This window comes from Lepidothrix coronata, unplaced genomic scaffold (genome assembly GCF_001604755.1).
Source record: "Lepidothrix coronata isolate B3197 unplaced genomic scaffold, Lepidothrix_coronata-1.0 Scaffold102, whole genome shotgun sequence".
Classification (NCBI taxonomy): Eukaryota; Metazoa; Chordata; class Aves; order Passeriformes; family Pipridae; genus Lepidothrix; species Lepidothrix coronata.
In genome coordinates, this window is record NW_016690282.1 from 275,441 (window position 1) to 292,467 (window position 17,027).

The following is a 17,027-nucleotide window of genomic DNA, read 5'->3' on the forward strand; positions in this document are numbered from 1 at the left end:
TCCATGGCACCTTTCATGTCCTGAGGAAGCCGCCTTTTGCTTCCTCTATTGAAGGTGCAGGTCAGGAGTGCTGCATCCCAAGTGCCAAGGGCTCTTCTGCATGGCTCTGGGGCAGAAAACCCACTCTCCCAGCATAGGCCAAAGCCCTTGGGTCTCCCAGCTCCTGGCCTTGTGGGATGCAGGTGTCCCAGCCAGGCTGGACTGGGGAGCTCGGTAAGTCCTGGCCTTGTGCATGACAGTGGAGAATGGTAACAGTGGACATAGCCTTCTCCACAACACACTTGTGCCAAGGAAATTCCCCCCATCCAGTAGCCATACCCCTAATTCTAAGAAAAGAATGTGTACCACAGCTGCAAGCGATAAAGACCCTATTTTTCTGTTACAAGGGGCAGCATTCACATCTCAGACCCTTCTGTGGCTGAGGAGTAAGAGCCTGTCCCAGTCCCATCAGATGTAGACCCCCTTGGTCCACAACCCTGTCCCCATGGCATGTGCACTGCCTACTCCAGAGCTAGGGAGAAGGATTTCCCCCATCAGCTATGCCACGAGGCTGAGTGATGCTGTGGGGCACTGCTGACACTTGGGAGAGCACTGGGACCATGGAGCCATTAGGGGTGGCACTGCTAGGCAGAAGCTTACAGCACCCCTTACCCTGCTGCCTGCAGGAAGGGCAGCACAATCAGGATGATGCTGCTGCCAGGAGTGCTGCTAATTCCCAGAGTCTGCCCTCGTGAGCTGTGTTTGTGGCTGGAACATAAGCACCAAAATGTCATCAGTCCCTTATCTGCAAAGTATCTGGGTCTTTTTGGTACCCACTCAGCCTCCAAAAATAGCCCAGCAAAGGAAAAGAATACATCCCTAAAATAGCACAGCCACTTGGGCTCTCCAGTGCTGGAGCTGACACCTGGTTAAATGCCCACTGCGGCTTTGCAGGGAGATTTCAGGTCTATTCTTCCATGCTTTCCCAGCCTAAAATAGCAGCCACACCTCACCACACTGGGAGGCTGGCATGTGCTTTCCAACTTTTTCCCAAAGCAGTGCTGGCTGCTGCCCAGCTGCCCTGTGCCACCCCACGGCACCACTGGCAGTTGCCTTGTGTGAGTCCCAGGCAGGACCCCTGTGCCCACATTGCCCATGGTGCCCAGGGCAGGGCAGGGAGGTGAAGCCCTGGAGCACAGAAAGGGCCAGGAAATCATCCCTAAGGATATAGTCAGAGATGCAGGAGGAGTGGGCCGGCTGGCTGCCTCTCCTGAAAAGGAGAGCTGCCAAGGAGGAGGAAGCTGGGAGGAAGGAAGGCCTTGTTTGTCTGTTCCCAGAGCGGTGCAGGAACTGCTATATGAGGAATTACCTGACCTCACTTACATCTCCAGATGCTTTTCACCAGCTTCCTCATTTGAGCCTTCCCCAGTAATCTTGCCCTACATCATGGTGCTGCTGCTGCCTCTCCTGAGCTACCCAGCACTGGCAGCTGGTTTCCTCCAGGCTGCAATTCCTTTTCTGTCTCCTTATGCTCTAAATTTACCTACACCTGCTATTCCTCCTGTATGGTCCACATTCACTCCCTGTAAGTAGATCCAGGAACCTGGCTCTGCTGGTCAGGCAGGGCTTGGCCACAGGGCTCTTCACATTTGGGAAGGCAGGGAAAGCCATGGTGAGTGGGTAGTTCGTGAGCTTCCAGTCACAGGGAGGATGCTGCAGGTGTGGGATGTCCTGTGGGATGCTCTGTGGGACCCAGGTGAGAAACTGGGGGACTCAGGAAGAAGGAAATTGAGGCTCTGCATCGATCACTGATGCACGTTGTCCTTTGGCAGCACATTCCGATTCTACATTTTTCTTTACAGAGAGGGTGATCAGACATTTTCTTTACAGAGAGGGTGATCAGACACTGGAACGGGCTGCCCAGGGAAGTAGTGGATTCTCTGTCCCTGGAGATTTTTAAAAAGAGACTGGATGTGGCACTTAGTGCCATGGTCTAGTAACCGCAGTGGTAGTGGATCAAGGGTTGGACTTGATGATCTCGAAGGTCCCTTCCAACCCAGCTGATTCTATGATTCTATACATATCCCGTGTTTCTCCCTGTGCAGCCCCTGCCTCATGCAGTGTCACACAGCCGGACTTCTCGGCATCTGTGAAGGATGAGGGGATAAGACCATGACGCAAGGGTTTCATGCTCTTTGTAGACTATTGCTTCCTCTCTTGCCCAGCCCTTTAGAAGATCTGGGCAAAGATGTTTATGCAGAATACAAAAGGTTTAAGGATGTGTGTTAGATACTGGGGGATGTAGCCCGGCATGAGATAAATACTGATGTGGAAGCAGGATCCAGCACTGCTGCTCTTCATATTGAACAGTGTTTCCTGGGGCAAGTGATGAGGAGGGGTGAGGCTGTTGAGTTCAGGAGGGCTGGGAATCATGAAGATAAGGTACTCCCAGGGAGTAGGATATAGTCAGGGGCTGGTCTGTCTTGGAGCAGGGATGGAGGCATATTTTGCTGCAGAACAGACCTAGGACTGTCATGCGTGTCCAGGAGCAGGGCTGGAAAAGGAAGCATGGAAGAGTGTGCAGAGGAAGGGGACATCCACAATGGTGTGTGCTGAATGGTGGCTAGAACAGGGATGTTTTTGGATCAGGGAAAACTTCTCTTTCAGGGACTGTGCTGGGAAGGGAATAGATGCTCAGAGTACCTAGGTTCCCCCAAAAACAAGCTTGAGGGATAGAGGCCAATGGAAATGGCTTGCTGAGGTACACGAGAGAGAGCTGGGAAGGCAGGGAGTGGCAAAACCTCCCCACCATGTGAAAAGCTTTGTTTTCCTCTAGGGAGGTTCTATTCAACTGGAGACTCTCCAGCTTATTGCGACCTCATAGCACCATCAACCATGAACCACCAACCCATGGTCAAATTAGGGGCTGAGACCTTCCAGGCTGGGGTAGAAAGGGGGATATGAGTCAAAACAGTAAAACCAGCACTCTTGAGGAGGCCAATCTAAAGATTGGGAAGGATCTTCTAAAATAACAGGTTATTTCTAGACTTAGGAAATGAACCAAGTAACCCACTGGCCCAGAAGGGACCATTGGGAGGCCTCATATCTCTGAATTTAACAACCTGCTGTGCGAGCTGAAGTCACTGGTCATTGCAGAGGACAGGAACTCAGGGAGAGGAAGAGGAGACCGGATGCTTGGCCAAAACACCTTAAGAAGTGATGTTAAGGATATCCCCTCTCCTCCAGAGCCAAGATGTGACAGTACCTCCCCAGGGCTCAGTGGAGAGCAGTGGTGAGGAGGTTGCTTGCACCAGGTGTTCCCAGGAGTGGGTTGCCCCACACCTCTTCCCAGTTCCATCACTTTTCCTAGCCTTCCTCTGACTGTAGTGCTTGTTTCTCCCTGCTCCCCTGTGCTGGTTTAAGAGTTAACCAGCAGGGGAAATTTTTTTCATTTTGACATGAGAAGCATCAAGCAAACTCCTCCAAGCCCAAGCAAACAGGATACACATGAGTCAAGACTGAGCAGGGAGTGGTGTAGTGGCAGAGGCACAAGACTGCTCACCTGGGAGCTTTGGAAGAGACAACAGGCTTCTGCTGCTGCAGCAGAAGAAACAAAAGGCCAGCTTGAATGTCATGCTGAACACCATGAGAAGGGCAGACCCTTCTCATCTTTGAGGGCCTTACAAGCATATTGGCCTGTCCAATTCCATCCGAGTGGAAGTTTGTCATTGCTCAAGTCAGCTGTGAACCCCAGCAGTGTTTTCCCAGGGAGGTGTGCAGAAGTCCTGCCAGCATGGGGATCAGAAGTCCTGCAGGGCCGTGCTCATGCTTCTTGGCCTGCCTCTGTCTAGCAGAAAACTCATGGCTGAAGGACTCATGTTCCCTCATGCAGGGGAGGTGGTACAGCCCCTTAGAATCTCTCTGGCCACATGATGCACAAATGTGACTATTTGAACCTTAAAATCCTCAGTAGACCCCTGTGAAATGCCGATGGTTATCCAGAGAGAGTGGGCTGTGGTCATGAGAGAGAATGTGTCAGAACATGAGAAGAGATGCACAGCTTTCCTTGTTCCTGGGAAAGGAAGCCACCATCTGTTAACAGAAAGAGGAATCCTGATGGAAGAGCAATTTAATTAGACAATCTCTCTAATTAAGACAGGTGACAGGCTGCAAATTTCCCTCCTGGAGAGACCTTTGTAGAGAACCTCAAGCAAGGATGCTCCTGACCTTGTCCTTTCAGTCAAGGCCAAGTGCCAGAGTGAGAAGAGAAGCTGCAAGTCCACAGCACCCTCCTTGCTGGTCCCCAGTACTTGAACCCCTCTGGAGCCAAATGGGACTGCTCTGCAGGCCTGGCTGGTCATCAGCCCCTGGGGATACTGGGAACCAGTATTCAGACCAAAGCAAAGCACCCCATATCTAGGACAGAGATTCTACAGCAGAAGGCCGGGCTATGTGCAAACCTGCTTTCCCTTGCAAGTCAACATCTGCTGAAGGCCCTTACTCAGACTTTGCTTCATCCTGGCAGCTGTGTCATTCTTCCCTTCTCCCCAACCCCCTTTTTCCCCTGAAGAAATTCTTTTAATGGGCATTGTCTGTTTGATCCCTAGCTCCTATCCAGGCCAAACAAGGCATGCATACTGGAGACAGGATAGAGGACTCTTGGAGTTAATAGTTTTCTCCATTGTCTTTCAAATGTGTGCTGAGATGTCCGTAGCTGGGGGACCCATTGTGCTGCCTTCCTGCTTGTTTTTCCAACAGTCTCCAGTGAAAAAAAGCAATGCAGAGCTTGTTATACACTTTCCATGACCTCTAATCTTGCTGTACGATCTATCTCAATTGCCAGGTCAAATACAGTATTCATTAGCAGTGGTTCCACCTCCATTTCATCTACTTCTCCAAAATTCAGCCCCAAGCTATCTCTGGCTCACTCCAGCTTCCCTTGCCTGTACCACCATCTCCACAGCCCTCATCTGTACTTTCTTCTCCCTCCTCCCTTCTTGCTGCTCTCCCAAGCCCTGTGTCTTAGCCCCTTCCCCACAGCATTTGGTCTCTGGAGGTGCTGGCAGAGGGGTGTGCGGTGGGAGGGAGGTGACTGATCCTGGTGAAGGTATGCCTGCACCTTTGAGAACATGCTTGCTGAGGACCATGCTATCTCCTTCTCCCACCGTGAGTGGATCGGGGCAATGCCACATAGGAGTTACCAGCACTGGCAACACAACAGGAGCCAAAGCAATGGCTGGAGGGGACTTCAGGGTGGACAAAGCCTCTGAGTTTGCCTTCTCACCCTGGCTATGAGCTCACTCTGCTGCGTGGGCTTGATGAGATTCCCAGATGCTCAGACACAATGGAGCAGGGAAACCCTGTTCTCCTGCAGTTATTTTGCATGGCTTTTCTGGGAATGTTTGCCCTTCCTACCGCTTTCCTGTGACGCCGGAAGTGTTCAGGTGTCCCTCAGCTAGGACAGCCACCTGGGCTTTAAGGATGAGTCACCCCCTCTTCCCTTGCTTTCCTCAGTCTTCTCTTTGGCAGGGACTGGCAACAAACAGCAGGAATGAATCAGAGACCAGGACAGCTGAGGGACCAGAAGCCCATCCCTGGGCATCCCAGCATATGTATCCCAGCCGTAGCACCATGGGGGACTGGGCATTGCCCATCACTGAGTGACAAGGACTGGTGACCCCAGAGGACAGAGAAATCTCCAAGTCATCTCACTGGAAGCTGTGCTTAAAATGTCCCTTCCCAAAAGGGCTGAATTCCAGCTGTGGTCTTTTCCAGCACCAAAGGGACATCCCTGGAGCTTCCTCTGGACAGAGGAAGGATCCCTTCCTGCACCAAGGATTTGTGCCCAGGACAAGAATAAAACACCATCTCCATGCTTTGGCCTTCTTGCTCCATCCACCATCCAGCCTTTTCTCTTTATTTTTTTTTTCTCTCATTTGCTTCTTCACACCCTGGCCTGGATGTCTGCAGACCCTGGCCTGGATGTCTGTCCCCACTTTGAAGAGTTGGCAGGTTATTCCTCTTGAACTGCCAGATTAAATGGCCAATCTCCCTGCTGTTGTCGAGGGGGTGTAGGCAGGAAGGTGTGGAGCTGGGGCACCACCACAGCCCAAATCTCCAGCCAAACTCTTTATCAGTCACATCTGCTGAGGAGGCAAGTGCTGTCTCGCTCTGGGATTCCCGAGCGCTGTGCAGCTGAGACTCTCTTTAGAAAATTGGCACTGGCCTGAGCCTTATTGGATCTGACTGCTAGCAACTCTTCTGGCTTATTCCCACTTCCCAGAGAGCCCATGACACGCTTGTACCCCATGTGCCACACTGCTAGGATTGGTCACTGGAGGCATCACAGCCACAAAAATGTGGGCTGGGGAAAAAGTTTGGCAAGCAAGATTTTTTGGACTGTGTCATGCAGGGGACAAGAGGATTGGACTAAGCCATCAGAGTCGTTGTCTTTGAATTTAGAAAAGGCAGCCAGAAATCAGCCTCTTCTTCTGGAGATTGTTCAGATAGTTACAGAAGGTACTCGTGGTTTGGTAGTGCTGTTCCTCTGTGCCTCTTTTCCCAGAGCTCTGCTCATTTCAAACCCATCAGGTAGTAATGCTCGTTTCAAACCCATCACATAGTAATATTCATCATCATCACATCTGTGGAGGCAGGAGGTGGACTCAGGGCCCCTGAGAATTAAGAAGATGGCCTGGCTATGGAAAGCCTGCACAGCCCAGGCTGGAGACAGCATGGGCAGGAGTTCAGATGCTTCCGGCTCCCTCTCAGGAAGGTAGTGCTGCAGTGAAATGCTACCCAAATATTCTGCCATCTTTATCAGTCTTGGCTTTACTACCCATAATCTCACTCCCCTTTTCCGAATTGCTCCTCAGGTTACAGCCACTCATGTTAATCAGTGGGTTGTCATGCAAGGGGACCCGAGGACATGGGTCAGATAGTGAGGAAGGAGAGGGGGTCATGGCTGGGCTGCTCCTGTGGGAGCCCACCAGAGAAGGTGGCAGGTGTGGGTACACGCCCAGGGGGATGGGCACAGGGGTGGCTGTGGCTGACCCTTCTGCAGGCAGCTCAACATCTCGGTAAGGTGCCCAAGACTCATATTATCTCTGATGAAAGGCAAACAGTAAGGGGAAAGTGAGAAGGAATTCCTCACCTGAGAGGGTTCTTATCACCTTTCCGCTTCCCTTGCCCTGGAGAGATAGGGCAGCAGCTCAATGCTCTGTTGTTCCTCAGCAGGCCTCTCCTCCCCCACCTCCATCCACATGGGGATGTGATGGGGGCTCCTGCCCCCACAGCCCACCAGGCACCCCTAGGCACATACTCCTTGCTATGTCTGAACCTCTGCCCTTACCTGCGTGTCCACAGCACCTTTGGGTTTTGCAACTCTCATCGAGCACACCGGCAGTCCCCGAGGGAACAGAGAGCCTTTTGCTTTGCTTCGGGAGTACCATGGTTTTGTGCCGGCCCCAGTATGCTTGCAGCTGGGTGGCCAGCATGGACAATGCACGCTGACCCCAGCCACATTACAGTGATACACCTCACTGCAACCTTGACCAGCAACACATAAATGAGGCTGAGAAATAAAACTCAGGCTCCTATCAGCCCTGCAGTGAGTCGCAGTGTACTTACACAGTGATCAAAAGTAATTAAACCTTTGACAGAAGCAGGATGGATGAAGCTTGCTGGCTGAGGATGGGAGGAGGCAGCTGCAGGTGGTTCAATGCCCCTATAGCAGTGAGGTCCTCAAGGCAGACAGAAGAGCTGAAATGGTCTGTAACACAGTGTGAGGGAGAGGTAGAGATGAGGGAGACCCATGCTCTGTTCTGACAGCAGCAGGAAAAAAAATGCTGGTCAATATCATTGTGAAATCTCAGGGCTCCTTCCACCTATCCCTGTAAGAAGAGTACTTGGGAAAGATTTTTGCAGCACACCAGCTGCCAGAAATGGCAAAGCTATTGATCATCAGGTTACAGAGCTATGGCATAAAATCATGTGAATCCAACGAGTGAACAGATGGCCAGTCTGAGTAGGGATGAAATTATTTTGTAGCAGATCTGACAAGCAGTTCGATTCAGTGTTAGTGCAAGAACCAGATTTGATTTGGCAGAGAAGACAGGGTGCTTGCAAGGCTTGGTAGTGCCACATTTATTCAGCTCTCAGATTTTTATTCATCCTGAGGTTGTTATGCTCGAGTTGGGGATGCACTCACAACTCAGCTGTGATTCAATGCAGTTCCCAAGTATTGGTATCCAGTTTCATTTTAGATGCACTAGTGTATGCTGCCTGGCCTCCAGCTGCTACTCCAGACGGGTCTTGGTCTCCAGTACATTCTGTGGCAGATCTGCCAGCCCTCTTCATGTGTCTCAGATACCCTAAGACATCTCAAATGGCTCTAAACTACTTAATTTTGGCAACAGGATCCCAGGATTATGTATTCATTGAAGAAAGCACTTAATTTTGCTTAATTTTTGTCCTTTTCTGATAGTGCTTTGGGGATTTTAGGTAGCACAAGCAAACCTCTGAAGAAGTGGTCATAAGGCAATCAGAATAAAAGGGTCTGTTCAGCACAGGGATGGGGGACAAAATCTTTGTAGAGCCAAAGTCAAAGAAAGTGCAAATATTTCCACTCAGTTTTCTCATGTTGGAGGTTGCAAGGACCCTTTTCTCGGTGACTGAGGGCTTTCACAGAAACATGTCTCTGAAGATCCTGAGAGTTCAGAAATGCCTGCGGCTGACATGCTGATTTGGAATAAAACTGATCAGAATCATAACTGGAGCCTGAAGAGGAAATCAGCCAAAGAGAGGAACTCTGACCCAAAGAACAGCCACTGAGGCTCCTTGCAGAGTCAAGCCCTGTGAAGGTAGACGGATATTTGTAGCTGAGAACAGTCTGTTTTCAGAGCTGTCTCATTCTGGTACTGCTAAAGGAGAATGCCTGGGAAAGTCCCCTTATTTTTTCGTTGCAGAGGAGATGGTGCCAATGTACAGAAGCCTGGCAAAGTGCAAGGGCAGGTTCAAGCAGGTTTAGTCAGGGGAAGTTGGGCTCTGGAGGCTTTACCAGCTCTGTGTGAGCAGAGAGCTCTGCTCTCCTGGGGTTTCCTGCTGGCAGCATGCTTTGGTGGACCTCCTTCTGGAGGCAGAGTTTGGAAGAGTAGGTCTGCCTTCCCCCTTCATTCCTTATTCCCCTGCCTTACAGAGGAAGGATACAGAGAATGTTGGGAGGCGATAGCTTTTGTAGAAGGATCCCAAAACAAAGGAGTCTCCTGGAGATTTGCAGAAGTATCCAGGGGCACAGCAAGGTTCCACAGGGTCTGAGGCAAAACCCAGGTCTGTGATCTTTCCTAAATGAGGATGTCTCATAATGTAATGAGCCAGGCCTCTCTCAAGAGGTACCCAGGGGCAAACTGCTCTCACTTTTCTTTCTCCCCTGCCGCCCTGCCCACCCTCCAGCTCATCCTGGGCATGTTAAATGAATTAAAATTAAATGAATCTCTAATTTATCTCAATTCTATTCTCCCTGGAGAATGGTTGTCCCAGGGTGATCCCTCAGATAATGAGAACTTCTTTTGAAAATTAAAAAATACTTGTTACAGAAACCCCAAAACCAAATGCCCTGAGATTAACGAGGAGAAAAAAATCTGGTAAATGCAAATTTGCAGAGATTAGCAGCTGTTCAAATGCAAGATGATCACTCAATGGCATATGCTTCCAGAGCATTGACTAAAGCCCTACAGAACTATGAATAGATTAGGAAAAAATGCTGGCAATTGCTTGACTTTGTGAGTGGTTTCATGGATATCCTTGCAGACACCCACCCCGGGCTGGTGAACCCTGTGCTACAGAAACCAGGGTGGGACTCACGACCCAGACATCTGATCATGAAATTGGAGGAATATTTGTTACTGAAATTCCAGTGTATTTTCCAGAGAACAGAGATGAGGGGAAAGGAAATGACTGCCAGAATGGCTCCAGCCCCGCTTCTTTGTGAAGCTTCAGTAAGAAGCACAAATGACCCAATGTTAGCAGGCCAGGGAGAGAAGGTCTTGCTCAACAGGCGTAAAAATCCTTGGCACTGTGAAAGTAGCACCTCGTTGGGAGGATAAAGGTGATGGGATCCTGTGCAGAGGACATTCCTTCACCATGTGGCACTGCAGGAGGTCAGACATAGTAAATCACAGCACTTGTCTGGGGACTGGGGCGTGTAAGAGGAGACTAGGTGATGTCGGTTGTAGGTGTGGTGCTAAAGTCATTAAAGCTGCAAGTGCTGCTGCGTTCAAGAGAGAATAGCCAATATGGGAAAAGCAGATTGCATAGGAAAGCCTTGAGCTTTCTGGTGTTAGATAATTCCCTACAAGGGTCCAGGTGCTGCCCACACAAATGCAAGCTTAACTCTGTGGAAACTGGCTGATTCCTCACTGCATGCAGACATAAAACCTCCCCCAAGCAGGAGGCAACCCAGACCTTCTCCAACATCCTTGCCCCTTCTATTCTTTCATCCCCCTCTGCCCTCTGCTCCCTCTTCCCTTCCCCATGCTCAGTTGTTCCAGCAGCAGCCTCCACGCTTGCTGCAGCCTGCGTGCCTGGCTTGGGTGACCTTTCCCCAGGACAATGGCTGCTATTGACTCCGTGCAGGCATGGCCAGCAATGGCACAGAGCTGCAGACGCAACGGTCCCATCACTGCAAAGCGGGTCCTGCCCAGCACAGCTGGGAGCGGGGGAGGCTGGCCTGGGAAAAAGGCTTTAGCCACAACACTGCCTTTCGTTGCACTCGGTGGCTCATGCGTCACACGGATGGCTCCGTGGTTAGATACGCTTCTTAGCCCATTTAGTCCCACTTCGAGGTGCCAGAACCTCAGCACCAGAAATTAAAGTCCATAACAAGGCTTTAGGAGCTGACAGTGGTGTTAAATACCTTCCCATGTGCCCACGCACCATAACAGCTTTGCTAGGGAAAAAAACCATCTCAAATAGCTTCAGAGAGATGGATACTTTGATTCACCAAATCCTTTGTAGCTGGGGTACCACGACAGGGTAGTTGTCCTTTTGTAGGCTTTTTCCACACAGAGTCTTGTGGATGTGGAACAAGAAGGCAGGGACCAGTTTATCAACAAAACCCCATTACTGACTCTCTCTGCAGGGCTTGGGGTGTCTGCTTCCCCACATCTGCTGTGGGCTAACAATTCCTCCCTGTCTCATCAGGGAAGATAAATGAGTCAGTGCACACACAGAAATTTCAAGATGGAAATTGATACATGAATGCTGTGGTGACGATGAATATTGCTATTGTTACTACTATTGCTAGTGCCAGACAGGACCAAAGTATCTGTTCTGAATAACTCATGATCCCTCCCTCAAGCCCCTTCCAGCTTGCCCATGTTTTTACAGAAACATCGGCCTGAGTTTGGCATTTCTACCCAGCACTACCTCTCAGCAAAAGTCACAGGTCTTTATTATTCAGAGCCCATTGCTCTACCCCTTCCTGAGCTAAAACAGGACCAGAGAACACCTTGCTGCCACCAGCTCCTGACAAGCCCAGTCCTCAGCAGAAGGAGGTCAGCATCACTCCAGATTTGAGCTGCAGCAAAGATGCAAATGAAGGGGAAGCCTGCTCCTTCAGAATGCTAGCTTGAACATCAAAGGCAGAGGGAAAGACTCTTGTAGTCCCACCTACACTCTCAATCCGGAAGAAGAGGCAGGAAAACAAATACATAATATTAATATACTGAAGTCTTTAGATTGGTAATTTCCATCAGTGCTAAAGGCAATGTCTCTGGAAACATGTGGAGTCAGGCAGGAACTTCAGGGCAAACCTTGAATGAGGAAAGGCACCACATTAGAGACGTGTACTGATTAGTCCGTCATTGGCAGGTTTTAAAAGGTGCTCACCACCCCTGGCTAAGCCAGCAGCTGGAGTGCCCCTACACTGGCTCTGTTCCTGGGTAGAAAAGCTCAAGAAGGAAAGGAGCATCCTCTGTCCAAATCCAATTATTTATTCCAAGCCAATCAACCAGGTCACCCTTCAGACCACCGGTGAACCAGCCTGTCTGGGGCCAGCAAACACCTTGCTCTCAATGCCTGAAAGCTGTCACTGCCCCTTATCTGCTGCTGCCCTCAGGGGTTGCTGTCTGTTGAATGAAAGAATCCCAATTACACAACACTACCTCTCCCTCCCCCTCTTCCTACCATCCTCGGTGAGAGTGGCAAGTGACTCTGTGCGCATATGTGCAGTGGGGTTTAAAGGCCCATATCAACCAGTCCTTGACCCGCAAGCCACTCCAGCCTGAGTTCCCACACATGTCCTTGGGAACGTACCTCCCTCAGAGGGGAGAACAGATACCTGGGATTTGCTTTGCCTGCTGGGACAGTTTCCCTAAAGAGGCAGGGGAAAAGGGGGATTAATTCAGGGTTTCATTAACCTAACAGTTGATTGCAACAGAAACTTGTCCTATATGGAAACTGTGTAAGGAAACAGGCTGGGGAGGGAGAAGACAGTGGGTTATTGCAACCCTGATGCTTCTTCCAGACTTGTTTTCCTCAGCCGAGTCCCAGAAGAATGGAGCAGCTCGTGTGCATTCGGCTCCTGGCTCCAGGCTCATCAAACTCCATGTGGGCAAGGAAAAGGCAAAGCTGTGCATCACTGCCTCACATAAGAAACACAGATGATCTCACAAGCACAGATATGGGGACATGTGTGAGTCCATAGAGAACCTCCAGGACATTTGCATGGCATTGATTCCCATGCAAGAAATTATATGGCAAAAATCTCCCTGCACACACTTATGTGGCCTTCTGGAGATGTGTGGAACATCTCTTGCTTAGAGACAGAGCCATAGATATATATATCCCATGTAGCTGCAGAAATACTCCCCAGCATGAAGGGATTGAGAGTGAGTGGTTTTAGGGTTGGTTTCCACTGATCTTAGCTTCTGCTGTCAGCTAAAGGGCTGGTGCCTCCAACCCAGCCATGCCTTCTCCAGCTTCCTATGTCACGAAGAGTGAACAGGTAGCAGGGTGGCAAGTTGGAGCTGATCAGGCTGAAAACAACCCCAGCAAAAGGAATGAACTGGGAAAAAAAAAAAGAAAATGCTCAGCTGAAGAGAGAGAGGAGAAGGCAGGAGAGCTGCTTTCTGCAGAAGCTTTTTTTCCAAGTGACTCGCGCCAATTTTGAAACCACACCCTCAGTCACAGACAGAGATGTAAATACGTCTGTTCCCAAGCAGAGTAGTGTCGTGAGGACACCCCTCCTCCCCAAAAGCACCCCCTTGGCTGGCCTGCATGGCTGAGGCCAGCCATGCTGGGGGAGGAGGGCGGGAGAGAGGTTTTGCTCAGGAGCTTGTGGAAAGCCCTGGGAACAGCTTTGGGAACATGTGAGAGTTGCAGAGGTGGAAGGAAGATTGGGGGAAGGAAGGATGAATGAGGGAAGAAAGGAAAGACCTATTGTCACTGGAGAGGGCTTTGTGTGTCCCTAGGCTCACCTGGGACCACTATCATGGCCCTGACAGCCCTGCAGAGAATCCTGCAGGGAGCAAGCAAGGGGGAAGGAGAGGGAGAGGCAAGACATGTTGGCAAGACATGTTGGCAAGAGGGTCTGCACCATTCCTACATCTGTGTTTTCTTGAGATAAGTCTGACCTATTTGCAGTCACTCTGAAGGAGCAGCAGGAGCCGGCCTTTACGTCTGACTTGACCTTCTATTGTGGCTCAGACATTAAAGGAGATTAAGGCAGTGATCAAACAACTCCCAAACTTTGAGGCATACCCAGTATGGGCCCACAGCAATGCAGAGAAGCCCGGACTTGCCGACCACTGCCAGGTCCAAAACAGCCTGTCTGGCAGGTCCTGTCCTGTGGACTTGGGAGTCTGGGGTGTTTGAAGGGGTCTAACTCACAGCATATGCATCTAGTGACTGTTCATCCCAAAATCCTGTAGGACACCTCTCAAAGCAAAAGCCAACCACCATCAATGGCTTGAAGTCAAGTCCAGGTCACTGTGGCAGCTGAGCATGCCAGAAACATCCAGCATGCTATTATTTTCTGCTTAGTTAAGACAAGCCCAGATTCAGGTCATAAATAATTGTGGAAAGAGGAGAGTATGAGAAGGATGGCAGAAAGATACCAAAATCTGTGCTTCATGTATCCCTGGTTGGCTGCTTCAGTGGAAAGGACAAGGTCTTGTTGAACCCCAGAACACAAGCCCCTTCTCAAACTGAGGAGCATTGGGTGTACAGCATGTGTGTGTGATGAATTCTGTCTCCCACTGCTCACACAAATACCTGGGCAGATTGGCAAGAGTGGAAAAAAGAGGATGTGTGCTCCTTCATTACTTCTGGACTTTAGGGACATGGGCAGTCAGCTCTGGCAGGCACCTTTCCTCAGAAAAGGGGACAGGAGAAGAAAAGCAATGCCTCCAGTGAATCTCTTCAGGGGAAACATGGAGAAAACACGTTTTACGTGTTTCAATAGAATTTTCAGAGGCGTGAACAGAAGACCGTGTCCCCTTGGCATGCCTCAGGTGGATGAATACTCACACTGTGTTAGACAATCCTAATGCAGTGACTGTGGTCCTCTGCCGGCATTGCCGGCACTGCTCACAGCAGGGCGTGAGGGGTACAGGCAGCCCCGTCCAGACAGCGCAAGGCCATGGGGAGCTCCCAGGCCCCATTCATCCTGCATGAGATCAGGAGAGTTGCCAGTATTTGGGTGCAGAAGGTAAAGACCTGCAGGCTGGGCTTTACTTCAAGTCCAGCCAGAACTTGAGACGGCTGGTATTTAAAAAAAAAAAAAGTTTTGGTTTTTTTTTTTTAACAGCAAGAAAGCATCTTTGGATCTCAGCTGGGTCTAAGGGCCTGTGAGACGTGAGGGTATATCTGTACCACACTCCTTTATCGAGATTTTTCCATTCTCTGAGGTATCTCAACCCTCTGTCTGCCCAAGATAATGGAGAGGCAGCCAAAATGGCATTTTAAACTCTTGGCTCCCTCTACCAACAATTGGACAAAGCAAAGAGGCAGGATGGGAGAAACTGGCTTTCTGGAAACTTCTGTTAGATGGCAAGGGGTCACACCCCCTTCCATAGAGTTGGAGTTGGGGGTCATTTTACATCTGTCTTTAATGAAGAATGGTGGGAAGGGAAATTTAGCTCCGATGAGCTAATTAAATATATATATATTTCCACTCTGTTAGCAAGGAAAAAAAAGCCTTGGAGCAGCTGCTAGGTCATTGTTTGCGAATTTAAAAATAAAAGTTTCTTGGCATAGATTTCAGAGATGGAGGCAGTATCTTGCGTTGTCATTCCAGAGGGTAAGGGAGAGCAAGTAAAAGAAGGATGAGGCCAGGCAAGGATAGTTCAGCTTGACTACGTGTTGCTCAGGTGTGTCTTGGCTTTTGAGCCTCTTTTCCCTCTGGCTGGTTTAGGTAATCAACATCCTGCCCAGATGGTGAGCCTCACCAGGGACAGATTTACAGGCCCCACACCTTAAAGAGCTGGGAATATCCTGCCACGGGGATGGCTAATGCTTGGCAGTGCCCTGAGTACCTTGGTAGGGCTAAATGGCCCCAACTAGGCTCACCTGGGATCACCACCTAGTTTAAGCTCCATTTAAGCTCAGGTCCAGGTACCTGCTCCTGGCCTGAGCTATGTGTATGTGTATCTGTGCCTAGCCTTGCCTCCAGTTGTCCTGGATTTCTGACTGGTTGTTCCAAGTGGACTCCAGTCCTCAGCTGGTGGTAGCTTTGTCTCCAGGACGCACCTTAGACCTGTGCTTCAGCCTTATGTCCAGCCCTGTCTCCTGCTCCTCCTGACTGGATCTTGCCTTGTCTAAGGCTGTGACTGGAATTTGTCCCTGTCATGCCTGAGCTGGGGTCACTCTTGGCTTGTCCTCTCTTGTGGGGCAGCCCTGTTCTTGCTACTTCCTCACACTGATCACAAGCCAGACCATGGTAGGAGGCCTCATCTCCAGTGGCCTTGATGCTGGTTTTTCCCTTCCCACCCTGCTGTATCCATTAGTCTGATGCTTTCTGGCAGCAGCTCCACATGGAACGGGAGACCTGAACTTTTCCGTTCCCAAGCCTCCAGTGCTGCCAATCCCTCTGAGCTGGGAATGGGCATTAAACTCGCTCTCCACCAGCAAATAGGTCCTGGCTCTCCCTCTCATTTCTTGAGACCCACGTGCCGTTCACCCTTTCTGAGAGGGAAGGAAGGGGAGTATTCCCCTGTGCCCCAGCGGGTCCAGCCCTGCTCGCCTTCTCTGCTGGCCTACAATATGTTGGCTGTGGCTGCTCTCCCCCTCCCTGTGAGCACCTAGTGCTGCTCCTTCCCCTCTCCTGTCCCACCAATGGCTCTGGAACACTTGGTGTTCTGCCATTCTAAAGAGCCTGCCCTCAAATTCTTGGCAAAATGGAAATTAATAACAATAGTAATAAAAAAGACTTATAATCCCCCCAGACAGATTATGCAGCCAGGGAAAGAGAGCAAAATGGGGGGGGCAGCTGCCCTCAAAGACCTGTTCCACCTGCTCACCAACTCTGCGACCAAGCTGAGGAGGGTCAGAGGAGGCTCTAGGGAGGCACTGTTCAAAGACAGAGGAGGATGGGAAAAGTTTTCCCTGCTTCTGAGTCAATCCCCCAGCTCACCTGCCTGGATTCCATTATTGGTAAGGATCTCCAGACACCTCGCAGATATTTTGGCAAGCTTGAGTTAGCTCCTGGTGTCCATCCCTGTGCAGCAAATGCTGCTGGCCCATGCTGCCCTTTCCACTGACACGGAGCAATGTGGTCAATGTGCACAGTCCAGGCTTTTTTCCTCTCCAGGAGCAAGACAGAAAGGCTTCCCGTGCGTGCACTTAAGACAAGTCTGTTTGTCAAGAGGTGTTGGCTCCCTCCTCACTGTGGTTATGGAAAGGCCTTTTTGTTTAAAGAGGAAAACAAATGAATAGATTCCCCTGACACCCAGACTTATCAGGCACGAACCCAAGGGAGTCCCTTGTTTAAACATTGGGAGTACATTGCTGGATAACACCCCTCCTATTCCTCTCCTCTTGACTTTTTTCAG